The following is a 12,200-nucleotide window of genomic DNA, read 5'->3' as shown; positions in this document are numbered from 1 at the left end:
GAATAGATAAAATATAGAGAAGCATTCTGTAACTGTTTTTGTCATATTATTTACCATTATTTTGCTTGGTTTAACCAAAGCAGTTAAATAAGTAAGACCGGTGGGAAGAGAAAGGGGGAAAAAAAAGTTACAGAGAGGGAAGGAGGCAAACCATAAGAGACTCTTAAATACTGAGAATAAACTGAGGGTTGATCGGGGGTGGGGGGGATGGGAATATGGGTGATGGGCATTGAGGAGGGCACCTGTTGGGATGAGCACTGGGTGTTGTATGCAAACCAATTTGACAATAAATTTCATATCAAAAAATAAAATAAAATAAAGTAAGCAGCTATAGGAATTTTCAAATTACACAATTCAAGGTTCGTTTATACGCTTAATGATCACATCTGGCATCTTTTTACTTTATGGAGATACAGTGTTCTATTATACAGCATATATTCTATTGAAGACTTTGTAACTTTTAGTGTCCTTTGAGAAAAATTGGTAAATACCCTAAAAAGACATGAAGATTATAACTTTTTTGAAGGTTTTTTAGAACTTCATCCCAAGCCAACCTAAGTTAGTTTCAGATATTACTTTAGGGTCTTCTTTATTGTTCTTTGTTTAAATCATTCACAAGAGAGAGATCATGAGACCACTTGAACTAAAGTCGCATCTGGCATTGTCTGGGGTGGGGAATAATGCAGAGTCAGGAGGATTGGGCAGGCATCAGGTGCTGTTTTCTGTTTAACAGTTAATAATTACATTGAGGAATTTTGCTCACACTTCTGTTGTATTCTAATTATTTATAGTTCAGGTCCCCAGCTCTGTCATCCTACTTTCTACACAGGTCTCTTGAGATGTCTGAAAGCAGCTGCAAGAGGACAGTGACTTCAGGCCATGCACTAAGTTGGATTTAAAGTCTTCATGTTGTCGAATATGTTACGTTGGTTTGTCCTTCCTGTAACGGCAACAAAACATCTTTTGCTTTATTGATCATTTCCAGGCCGTGGCAAAGAATGACAATCAATAGATAAATTGGAGGGGGGAAAAGGGCAAAGAAGAGGTATTACATTCATGCAAGACCTCTGTTTATGCTGCTTGACGTGATATATTCAAATGTGGTTGTGAGTGTTGGGTAAGGGAAAATAGTCCAGAAAAAGTTGAGTTCTTAAAAGACAGAAATCTGATTAAAACACAGAATCATACTCAGAGAGTGTACTGTACCTTTCTTGTTTTAAAATTTTCACATGTTACATTACACAGGACATGCACCAATTTCGGATATGCAGAGGATTAAAAGATTGAGAAAAATCTTTAAAATACTAAAATGAGTAGGAGAAGTTGAAGAAAAATGAAGTAAAGACAAACATTGAGGAAAACAGCTCCCTTGGCTAAAAACTTCCATATAGCATATTGAGTTGCTTCTCAAAGAGTGTCAAAACTATACTTTGTACCAGATTGATTGAATCTGGCTGTCTGTGGTTATATACCTGTGTAGACAGCAAAGAAAAATGAAGGTCATATTGAATGTTATATGCAGTTACTATGTTTTTTAAAAACCAAGGAATAACTACACTTTAAATGGAATTTAATTTTTTTTAATTTTAGAAACTATGAGATGATTCTGTATTTATTTATTGCACATCAATCATTTAATATGAATAATTCAACTTGTAGATGTGAAATAACTCTATACTTAAATATTTTTTCAAGCTATAAATTTTATTACAACACATTCGTCTAGTCTGAAAAGCTTGTCAGTATAAATCCCTTGAATTAATGCAAGATACTAGTCACAAAAATGGTTCCAAGTTCTCTCCAACTTGTAAATTCCTTAAATATAAAGATCAATACTTTGGCTCCCAGTGAATTAAGAAAAATCCAAATTCTAATATTACTACGTATATAAATATGTGTGCAAATATGATGATTTATATGCATATTTTAGCTACATTAACAAATTAACTTCATTTGTAGCTTTTTTATATATATAATTTTATACATTCTTATATTTCAAAGAGAGATAAAAGGCTTCTTGATATACATCAGGGTAGTCTTGATAGTGAAACTGTGTTAAAGGTCAGCTGAAACAAAATGGATGACCCACAAAGGCACCCTACAGAGATGGCATTAAAAATTCTCAAATCTAGGGGAGCCTGGGTGGTTCAGTTGGTTAAGTGTCTGACTTCAGCTCAGGTCATGATCTCATGGTCCGTGAGTTCGAGCCCTGTGCTCTCAGTTCAGAGCCTGGAGCTTGCTTCAGATTCTGTCTCCCTCTCTCTCTGCCCCTCCCCCACGCACTCTCTGTTTCTATCAAAAAATGAATAAACAGTAAAAAAATATTTAAAAAAAATTCTCAAATCTATATGCATTTCTGTCCAGTTGCTTTCAATGAAAAAAGTTCTATCAAAAATTAATTTTTAGTTAATTGTAGAACTAACCCAACTAAAATGACTTAAAAGTATTTTACATAAAGAATCATATGTAGAAATACATGGAAAAAAATCAGCTACACTTTGCAAAGATACTCTTCGATTAAACAGCAAGTTGCTCACAGAACTGTTCTAAATTGAGGGTAAATTAGAGATATAAAAGCATAAGTGAATGGAATTGGCAGGTCTTTTCCAATATTAAATTTTTATAATTGCATGACAACATGTAAATCCACTAATTTACAATGAAAATAGTTGAGGACAATGGATCAAACAATGATGCAAATTCTAAATGTGATGGCTCCTTAATCTATTTTTTGGGGGGCATAAAACAAAAAGGTGAGGTTTCAGAGTCATTTTTTTTAACTTTTATATTTGTCTTTCATTGCTACTAAATTGCTAAATGCACACTTTTCCCAACATTATCTGGCATGCTGAAGAGAAAGAAAGATACTATACTTAATCAGATATCAGCAAATTATTGAAAATGTGGCCCCATTTGAAAATCTTACAGTCACACAAATATGGTGTTACTGTGGGCTAAGTATAGCCTCAGAGCTGAAATAGATACTAAAATTTATCTGATTCAACAGCCCTCAATTAAAGGTTGGAAGAATGAAGACTCAGAGGTCCTAGGATCAGGTAGAGAGTTAGTGCCAAGAACCTGAAATGGAAAACTTTCTGAATTAGAATCCATTTCTCTTTTGATTAGACATTTAGTCTCTCCATTTTATTTTGGCCTATATTCAGTTTTATCCATTATACTGGATTCCATTCATAGATGATGTTTGGTGGGGTAAGGAGCCAGGAGGAACTGTAATGCCTAATAAAATTTACAAAAATTTAAAATTGTGAATACTTAATATTATTTTAAAATGCATTTGATTTTCAAGCATTGAATTAACAGTGCTCATATAAAGAAATTGTCGTCAATATATGTGGCTTCAGCCAACGATGTCAATTGATCATTCATATGCACATTAAATGCATCTGATATTTTTAGCAGAAAAATTACTCAAGCATCATTTCTTGTCAAAATTATTATAATGTCATAATAATGTGTTTAAAAGGCTATAATTAGGAATGTCAGCAGTGCCATTTGAATCTCAAAATTGAAAGATGATTATAGTTTAACCCGATTACTCTATTACACATGATGTCAGCCTTTTAAGAAGTAACTAAACTTATATTGTATCTTTACTGAATATGTGCCACCTAAAATATTCTGATGATAAAGCTCCTGATTAAAATCATGTGTTTGAGAGAAAACAATCTGATGATCTCATGTATTGATAAAAATATCTAAAATACTCAAGTTTGATACTGTTCAAAAATGAGAGAAGCAAACCCGAACATATTGAAATAATGTCTAATTTTCTATGAATTGGCAACTCTTTCCATTTGTTTTGTGAATTCACAGGAATCGAGACTGGGAAAAACATATCTATATTTTGTCAAGTGAAATTATCTTCTGTTTGCAAAATATTTGTGAACTGCACTGGAAGAAATTGAATCTTATACTTGGGGTAAAATGCAAAGCTAAAAAGGAGAGAAGATAATTTTCTATCAATTTATGCTCCATAATCCCTTTTTTTGCAAGTTGTTTCTAATGACCATGTATTGGAGGCAGGCAGCCTGGTTCTTAGAATGAATCAAATGGCACATCAATAAGTCACTTGTTCTTGTTCTAAATGGCAGAGGATTTTAAAATGTATTCATTCTGTTACTCTGCACCTGATGTAGAAGTTACTGGGTTCTTCCCACCTTTGTGATAATCTCCCATGCTAAATTTTAACAGAGAAAATGTGCCTTCCTTCCTTGGCTTTTAGGTGCTTGGGTGCCTAGGATAGTTCAATTCCCTTTAGATGGATAGTACTCAAGCTATCTGTAGTGAAAAAAAAATTTTTTATAATTATTCCAATGTATTGATTTTGTGAATTGAGACTTTTGTAAAATAAAGTAACTAGAAGATTTAAAATGCACACAAACACAGCCAAACTGGACTCCAGAAAGATAATATTATTATAATGCTGTAAAATTTCCAAACACCTATTATATTATGGTGTTAATCTCTTCACTGCTGTTAGTTTACTGGCAGGCACTGTAGTCTTTGCTTTGAGTAGCACTGCTTATTGAATGGGGTCATGGGAGGGAGAATTAATTACTTCCTGGCTTATTCTTGCCAGTTCCATTTCCTGAAAATGGAATCTTTCTCATTGTCTATTGTCTTTCGTCAAGTAGAATTCTTGGCTTGGCTTCAGTTCTGCCTGATTTATTTCTCTTTTTCATGTGTGTAATGAAGTTCTCTAACTCTTTACCTGAGTCTTCCTCTTTTTCAGCTCCCTGTGTCCTGCCTAAAACCAAAGAGAATCTTTGATCTTTGTTCGTGTGGGCTTTATATGACACCCAGTGTATTGCCCTGACCACCAAATGGCTCCCTACCTAAAGGTACCCCAGCTTCCATTTCAGTCTGAAGTACGCCATGATGCTGTATTGCTTACCCTAACTTAAAGGTTCTTAACTGAGCTTCCTAGACTCTATAGATTTACTTTAAAAGGTTCATGAATCTACTAAATTATGGTCAACATTTTGGGCATTGGTGCACATGTTCAGGTTTAAGTCTTTTGTGTTAAAAAAGATTTACTGTCACAATTTATACGGAAATGTTATTATGCCATAAGGCAATAAACTATAATAGATTTAAAATCCCAATCTTCTTGATAGGTAACTTTGGCTCAAGGCAATAATAGCATTATTATCTGTATCATTGCCATACATCGGTACAAAGCATTATTTTTCAGGAGTTTTAAAAATATATATATATATATATATATATATATATATATATATATACAATTTTTGCCTTCTTGTGCTCTGCACAGGCCAAATACAGCATTAACAAAAGAATCAAGCATATTTCTATCAACATTCAAATCTACAGCATGTGATCATGCCCAGCAGGTAAAGGAAAGATTTGAACATGATACAACAGGAGAAAGAGGCAACCGGCCACTGCTGGTTTCGAGATGAAAGGGGATCACAGAGAAATGAGAGCAGCCTCTAACAGCTAGAAAAAGTGAGAAAACATTCTTACCTAGAAACCTTTAAAAAGGAAGGTAGCCCTACCAACCCCTCAATTTTAGCCTAGCGAGACCCATTTCAGACTTCTGACCTTCAGAATTTTAAGATAATACATTTCTCTTGTTTTAAAAAGCAGAAAGGGACCCATTAACATGTAGAACAAACTGATGATTGCCAGAGGGGAAGGGCAGGGGATGGGCAATATGGGGGAAGGGGGGAATGGGAGGTACAGGATTGCAGTTATGGAGTGGATAAGTCACAGGGATAGAAGGTGAAGCATAGAGAATATAATCAATGATATTGTTTTTTTTTTAATTTTTTTAATGTTTATTTATTTCTGAGACATAGAGAGACAGAGCATGAGTGGGGGAGGGGCAGAGAGAGAGGGAGACACAGAATCTGAAGCAGGCTCCAGGCTCTGAGATGTCAGCACAGAGCCCGACGCAGGGCTCGAAATCACAGACCATGAGATCACGACCTGAGCCGAAGTCAGACGCTTAACCGACTGAGCCACCCAGGCGCCCCTATAATCAATGATATTGTAGTAGCTTGTGGTCACAGACGGTAGCTTCATTTGTGGTGAGCATAGCATAATGTATAGACGTGTTTGTTGAATCGCCATGTTGTATACCTGAAATTAATGTAACATTGTGTGTCAACTATAATTAAAAATGTGTTGTCTTAAGCTACAAAGATGTCCTGTGATAAGTTGTATATCGCATTTTATTTAAAATTTTTTTTTAATGTTTATTCATTTTTGAAAGACAGAGCACAAGCAGGGTTGGGGCCGAGAAAGAGGGGGACACAAAATCTGAAGCAGGCTCCAGGCTCTGAGCTGTCAGCACAGAGCCTGATGTGGGGCTCAAACTCACGAACCCATGAGATCATGACCTGAGCCGAAGTCGGATGCTCAACGGACTGAGCCACCCAGGCATCCCTGTATATCACATTTTATAACATAAATGTTACACAAATGTTATAACATAAAGTCTTGAATGAAAAATAAATCAAAGTTGTAATGAATACACCAGAAGTGTTTTCTTGCTAATACTCACCCTGACATTCGTCTTTTGCTTCCATTTTTACTTTTTTTTTTTTCCTCCAAAAGTCACAGTAAATGGCCATGGAACTACACAGTAAAGAAGGACATTTTTAAAGACTATATTCGATTTTAACATTTTTAATTTCCTAAAAGCCTTTCAATAAGTCAGTATGTCTATAGTTAGTAATTTGAAGAAGCCATTTAATAATCAGATTGCAGATGGATACACACTTCCATAAAAATGAATTATTAGACAAATTGAAAAATGAAGGAAGCTATATTTAGGTGTAATTTATTCATGTTCGATGCAGGCCTATGGAGCAGCAAAGACAAATTACAATTTCTAATAAATGATTGCAATGTGTAACATTTTTAAGAAACCATGACTAAATAATTCTGTGTGCTGCAGAATACATATTGAAGTGGCAGGTGTTGCGTGGGCAGTAAGTTTAAAGAGCTGCCATAAGTGTGTGTGTGTGTGTGTGTGTGTGTGTGGGAGAGAGAGAGAGGAATTAATGTCTATGTCTATCCCATATTAAACTACAAAAAATGAGTTCTTTTATTTAAAAATATATTTGTATCTAAAAATGACTTTTATCTTTTTATCTATACCAGAATCAACTTTATGGGTTACTAAAATAACACCTATTTTAAGAACTAGAAACACATTCAATAATCATGCCCAATTCACTTATGTGATCCCATCAATGTTTTATGAGATGAAAATGTTTTGTAAAATGAATGGGAAGGATCATACCTAGTGAAAGGAAATTATTTCCTGCTAATTAGAAAATGTTTATCAAATGTTAGTGAGTAAAAGTCATGAATTTGACATTATTAAAAATATGATATAAGCCATACCTCCCAAGCCCTTCAAATTTATGATCTAGTGAAAAATGTTTTACTTTAAACACATTTTCATGTTAAAGACAAAATAACAAAAGGAAACATGTCACAAACTAGTCCCTGTTTATTTGCCAAATGAATTGCTATGACATCGAAATAAAGTTATTGAAGTAATAAACCTATCTAACTCTATCCAAAGTGGCTCAGATAAATCTATCTAAAATGACAAACAAAATGCCAATTGAATAAAATTATTCCTCAATTGTTATAGGAAGGTTGATACCTGTCTGATGGCACAAGATTTATATAACCAGATATAAGATTCCCTAGCATACAGTATGATCTCAGTCTATATAAACATATTTCTATGTATTTTAAAGTGTAGAAGAATGAGAGAGAGAAATGTTGATTATATTCTTTATCTTGAACATTTATTTTATTCACATACATAAAAGAATGTATACAAATATTTCCAGCTTAGATATCTAAATGTAACATTAGTATCAACTGTTATATTTGACTAGTGTGAATTCTCCAAAGTTCCAATATTTTGCATATATTGCTGTCATAAAGAAAAATATAATTATCACAAAACAATAAATAAACATAAAACAGTGAAATTCCAAAAGAAAATGAGTTACCTTCAAAAGATATTTATGTATATGCCATAATGAGTGTCTTCATTTTCTCAAGCACAGCTCCCTTTCTCTATCTCTCTCCATCCCTCTCTCTCTCTTTCAAGTAAGGGAAGAGTCAACACAGATTTAAATTTTATGAATTACTCTAGCTGTATTTTGGAGAATGAACTAAAGAAAGATACAGAAATCACTGTAAAAAGTTGTAGCAAGAATTCAATGATAGTGGACTAGTTTAGTAAAGTGTCAATAGAAGTGGAAGGGAATAACTTACATGGGTTTTAAGAGTTATTTAGAAGGCAGTATAGACAGAGAATTATAATTGCTCAATTTCAGAGTATGAGGAAGAAAGAAAATCAATAAGGGGTTATGGTTTCTAACTTAGAAATATATAAAGAGATGATGTTGCAATTCATTGGGATAAAAAACAATGGTGAAAATTGGAAAAGAGAGTCATATTTGGAGTATTTTGCAATGTCTATATTAGAACTAGGCCAGTAAACAATCAAATGTGCATGTTTGATTTGAAAGCTATCAATAAATAATGTGATCGAATCATCCTAGGTAGCATTAAGATAAAGTTTAAGGAATGTGTAAGAATAAGAAGAGAGAGTTGGGAGCAGACTATGTAAAATCAAAACATTTGATAAGTAGAAAGAAAGAAAGGACCACAAAGTGCCAATATCACAAAACCTGGGAATATGGACTTTTTTTTTTACCAACTTTTTTATAACATTTTTATTTCAAATAATACAAGTTGGCCTAATCAAAGAATTGAGACGTGATTTTTTGTTCGATATTAACAAGTAGATTGATGATGAAACTGTTAAACTTAGGATGTGAGTTTCACTTCCTTTTGAGGTGAAATTTCCTTCTTTCTGCATGATGCCCTTCAACATCTCCCTGGTCTCAGTGCAGATGACAAATATTATTTGTGGTCATACACTTATCTTCATCTTCTTACTCCTGTGTCAATGACTCCTGAGATCTGAAACACACAAAATTATACAGTTTATTTGTGTGGTGTAAGCCAATTGTTACCATGTAATTTAGTGCAGGTATTTTTAACCAACATTATTGAGGTATAAATTACGTATAATAAAATAAGTCAATTACAGATCAATGAATTTGATAAATGTATATACATGTGAAACCATCAAAACAATCAAGATATATGAGATATTTCTATCCGCCTTTGAAGTTCATTCTTCAAATTCTGATACTCACAGTGTAAATCATCATGCCCAGTATGCAATGAAAAATTAGTAGCCATGTGAAACAAGAGGAAAATATGATTCATAACTCATACCAATCAAACAGAGAACTAGTCATGGCAGAGATGATGAAATTACCAGGCAGATATTTGGAAAACAAACAGCTATTATAAATGTTAAAAATTACTGAAAATATAAGGGTCAAGGAGAGAAAAAAACTATTAAAAAATGAACGAATTTCTTTATTTGAGAAAATATATATGAAATTAAAATTTGTGAAATGGGCTCAAAAAAAGGCAAGGCACAAGAACAGGGGCACCTGGGTGGCTCAGTCTGTTAAGCCTCCGAGTTCGGCTTAGGTCATGATCTCGCGGTCCGTGAGTTCGAGCCCCACGTCGGGCTCTGTGCTAACAGCTCAGAGGCTGGAGCCTGTTTCAGATTGTCTCCCTCTCTTTCTGACCCTCCCCCGTTCATGCTCTATCTCTCTCTGTCTCAAAAATAAATAAACGTTAAAAAAAAAAGGCAAGGCACAAGAATAGTAGATCATTGAATTTAGAGGCAGGAAAACAGAATCTATCAAAATTGAAGTACAGAGAAAACGAGGGGAAAAATATTAAAAAATGAACAGAGGTTCAAAGACTTGGCTAATGATGTCACAAGAATCTAAAATATATGTAATTGTAATTGCATAAATAAATCAAAGGTAGCATATCATAATCGATTCTCCAAAAACCAATGATAAAGAAAAACCTTAAAGGAGCTATAGGGAAAAAATATGTACAGAGAAATATATGCATGTTCATAAGATTCTCACCAAAAACAATGTAAGTCAAAATAAAATGGAATGACATGATTGTAATTGTTTTTAAAAAAGTTAATATAAAATTTATATTCCACAAAAACATATTTCAAAAATAAATTAAGACATAGAAAGGCAATGAAATGATGTTTATAGCTATGATGTTATTTCTGTCAGAACATTTTAATAAAGTTAAGTACATCAGACCTTACCATTAGGGGCTTATTAACCAAAGTCAAACAGCCTTTTTGTTGGAATACAAATAAACATCTGTGAATCCAAAGAAGTGACTTTGGGCCCATTTAAGTCATTAGCAATCATGATTTCTATGTATCTGAGTTTCGTGTTCATATTAACAAACAGTGAATTGAGTCTAAACAAACTTTTCCAAACTATACTTTAGGAAACATCATCCTATAATCTGATTAATAAAATAGAATTTCATGCTGAAATAAAGCTTAAAATGTGATTTTTAAATATTAATACATCAAAGGCTTTGAGAACTCTTAAAGACATTTGCAACAACTGTTTAACTGAAAATATTTGGGCAGTATATTTTTTTCTAGATCAACACTCAATACCATTGTATTATATTCCTTTAAGGAAATGTTCTTACTCCCATTTCAAATTTCAAATTTTATATTCATATTGTAGCTCCATATGCTACTATATCCCAAATGGCATAATATTGGCTTGCAAGGATATAATTATTATAATGCTCAGAGGCCTTGCCAATTTGGGTATTATCTTTACAGCAATGGACCATATCAAATGACACACAGGTAGCAAAATTTTTATGTGAGAACATTGATGTTTTTATATTATAAATCAGATACATGGGCTAATTAAAAAGTTAATCCATTAACTTAACTGTACCATTTCCTACTGCTACTGTAACAAATTACAAAAATTTGAGAGCTTGAAATAACACGAACTTACTATCTTTTATTTTTGAATGTCAGAAATCTAAAATAGTTTCACTAGGTTAAAATTAAGGTGTTGTGAAGGCCACATTCCTTTCCGGAGGCTCTAAGGAAGTATCTGTTCTCTTACCTTTTCTAGCTTCTTGGCTATAGTCCCTTTTCAAATCTTTTTCTCTATGATACTCTTGTATTTCACTTCAGCTTTTATTAGGACCTTTTTGATTACATTGGCCACCTGGATAAAACAGGATAATCTCTCCATCTCAAGATCATTAATTTGTTGACAGCTTGCAAATTCCCTTTTGCCAAAGAAGGTAACACATTTCTAGATTCTAGAGACGAGGGATTCTGGCATGTCATTTTTCTGACTGCTGCAGTAACAAATGTAATTTAGCATCTTCCAGTGCTGGACATCATGCAGGCATCTTCCCTACTACAAAGTGATCATCAGTGACATATCTGTAGACAAAACAGATACACATTTATGCTCTAGTAGAGCTTACATTCTAGCAAAAGGAGACAGACAATAAAGAATAAATGTAGTAAGTATATATTTTAGAAGGAGATAGGTACTAGGGAAAAAAAGAGCAGACTAAGATAAAACAGGATTGGGGGTTGGTGGAAGTGACAACTTATATGGGTGGTCCAGAGAGAGAACACTGAGAGGTAACGTTTGGTTAATTCCATGAAATTATCTGGAGGAAGATGTCAGAGGAAATAGCTATTGCCAAGGCTCCAAGACGGTAGCAAGCATGATAGTCTAAGAAAGTGAAGAGACTAATAATAGTTCGACTGCAGTGAAAGAAGTGTGGCTGGTGGATCCTTGTGGGCACATGCAAGGACCTTCACCTTTCTGTGCATGAAATGGAAAGCATCCGAAGGTTTTCAGTAATAGGGAAAATGACTTAATTCATGTTTTGAACGTTCACTATCACTTAGAAGTCAGAGAAGGGAACTAGTTACCTGGCTATTGTGCAGTCACTCGGGCAGATTTGGGTGGTGGTCGATAGAAGGATATAGCAGCGTTTATGATAAGTGTCTGGATGAGATATTTTGAAGGAAGGTTCAATAAAATTTTCTGAAAGAATGGATGTGGGGTATGAGGAAAAAAATAAGAGGGGCACATTTTTTTCTGTGTAAATAAGTTACAATTTGGGTCCATTTCTATGTTAACTTTTCTCAACATACATAGTACAGTCCTGTCAATATATTTTCTCCTCCTTATGATTTTCTTAATAATATTTTC

The 12,200-nt window shown here is 33.7% G+C and overlaps 1 pseudogene; it reads left to right on the top strand.

Annotated features, from left to right (window-relative positions):
• The window catches only part of LOC128311859 (ATP synthase F(0) complex subunit C2, mitochondrial-like), a 131,608-nt pseudogene that overhangs the window by 52,822 nt on the left and 66,586 nt on the right, over positions 1 to 12,200 (top strand).

This window comes from Acinonyx jubatus, chromosome C1, assembly GCF_027475565.1.
Source record: "Acinonyx jubatus isolate Ajub_Pintada_27869175 chromosome C1, VMU_Ajub_asm_v1.0, whole genome shotgun sequence".
Taxonomy (NCBI): Eukaryota; Metazoa; Chordata; class Mammalia; order Carnivora; family Felidae; genus Acinonyx; species Acinonyx jubatus.
This window is presented reverse-complemented; position numbering and strand designations above follow the sequence as displayed.